This window comes from Macrotis lagotis, chromosome 1 (genome assembly GCF_037893015.1).
Source record: "Macrotis lagotis isolate mMagLag1 chromosome 1, bilby.v1.9.chrom.fasta, whole genome shotgun sequence".
Lineage (NCBI taxonomy): Eukaryota > Metazoa > Chordata > Mammalia > Peramelemorphia > Peramelidae > Macrotis > Macrotis lagotis.
Window position 1 is genome coordinate 37175531 of NC_133658.1, and position 2170 is coordinate 37177700.

Here is a 2170-nt window from a genome sequence, read left to right on the forward strand (position 1 = left end):
CCTGGCTTCCCACTGCACTGCCTGACTGCCTGGATAGCTCATCCCCTTGCCCTGGACTTTCAAGCAAAGGCTAAAAGAACCCTTGTTGAGGATTTGGAAAGGGGAGTCTTGGTCAAGTGACCTCTAATGATTTAGAGTGTCCCTTCATGCTTCTTGGCTGGGAAAGAAATATAGGTCAGAACTGGTCATAACCACAGCATCTTTCTTCATCTGAGACCTTGAAACCTCCCCCTGAAGCAGCACAGACCAACAGTCCTTGCCTACTGTAGGGGACAGAGAAACCCTGGGGACAGTGAGGCCTCCCTCAACAGCTGCCTGGGCAGGTTTTTGTTCAGAGATGTATCACAGTGAGAGGCCAGTTATTGCTCTGCTGACAGTAGTAGACGGCAGCATCCTCAGCCTCCAGGTTGCTGATTGTGAGGGAGAAATCTGTCCCAGAGCCACTGCCACTGAACCGGGCAGGGACCCCAGAGAGCAGGGTGGAAGCATATTGAATGATGAGCCTGGTTTCTGTTGGTACCAATGTAGGTTATTGCTAATGCTCTGACTGGCCCTGCAGGACACGGTGACTCTCTCTCCTGGAGACACAGACAGGGAGGCTGGAGACTGGGTTAGCTCTGTGGCCCCTTGTACATCTGTAAGCACAAACACAAGAAAAATAATGAGAAAAAATGCAAGTCCCGATTTACAGTAGCAGAAAGCTGTGACAGTTCTGTGAATTAGCAGTGCTGCACTCTACTCCCATGATCATCAGTGAAGACCTCCCTTTCCTCTCTGAACCCCAGAATCACACATTCCCAGTCCTGCCCAGAAGACCAAAAGAAAGGCTTATTTTTGCTCTTTCTGGCTCACCTTGGATCTGGAGCAACAGGAAAAAGAGCAGTTGAGCCGGGATGAGCTGCCCAGTCTCTTCCTCCTCACCTGCCTTCTTATAGCTGCTCTCCTCAGTGAGCTTCATGTGCTGGGAGGGAGCCATGCAAAACAGCCCGAGGAGGAAGGCATCTGCTCAGAGGAAAGGCCCCAGTGATCTGGCCTCTTGGAGAGCCTAGAATGCTGAACTATATTAGAGGAGCAGTTTCTTGGGGACCTTATGATTGGGAAATACCATTGATGTTACATCCTACCCTGTCCTCATCAGCCCAGAAATCTCACAGGAGCCAGGTGCACTCAGACCCAAAATGGGACTAGCCTATATGTGAATTCCCATTTATGTCTAATGACTGACTGACTGACTGATCTTCCATTCTAGTCTGAAGCACCAAGCCATCACTCATGACTCTTATTCCATTGTCCTCTAGTTCTCAGTGATTGCTATAACTATCTGATCAACAGAGAGGCATTTGTAGACTATCTAGTATAATAGAAGAGAGTCATTTACTGGTGCTCATGAAAATATTGTTGGAGATTAGTCCCCATCTGCATAATTACCACAACTACCTCTCTCCCCCACTGCAAATGGCTAGTTCTGCTTGGCATCAGAGCAGAAACTATGCCGTGGGTAGAAGGTGAAGAGAGGAAGATTTAACATTTAAATAAAGGATAAGGTACCTAAGGAAGAAAACAAGACTTTATTAAGCACTACTGTGCTAACTGATTTATAAATAGAATAGTTTCCCTGTTCCTTAGTAACTGAAGATGAGATATCTTTGTTCTCACCCCATCTCCAGGCTTCTCTGGTTTCCTGAAGGGCAGTTGGGTGTGTCTAGGTCCTCTGCCATTGGCTCTAAGGCCTATTGATGGGATTACCTACTAATATAGGAGGTCTTCTACATTGTATTAAATTATTAACAATCAGATTAGATTTTCCAAACAAATATTTATTTCAAAGATATATTAATAAATATATCAATAGCACATAGAACTTCATTCTCTCTCTCCCTCCTCTTTATATGCATACATACACACATTCATACACACAGTCACATACACATACCCACTTGTGTATGCACACTCTAATTTGGTCTCTATGCAGGGGAATAGGTTCATTATTTAGTTCAATTGCTATAGAGTACAATCTCTAGTCCCAAATCCAAAATCCCATTTGGGCACATATCTCAGAAGCTATGTCATCTGAGAGTTTCCTTGCCAGGTTGGTAGACTGCCACATCCTGTCTGGAATCCTGGATCTTTACACATCCTGAGTTGAATTGCTGATAAAATAGAGTTCACC

General features: G+C 45.2%; 1 pseudogene; it reads right to left on the bottom strand.

Annotated features, from left to right (window-relative positions):
- Positions 1–331: 331 nt before the first annotated feature.
- LOC141504374 (immunoglobulin kappa variable 3-15-like) lies at positions 332–958 on the bottom strand (annotated as a pseudogene).
- Positions 959–2170: the final 1212 nt, after the last annotated feature.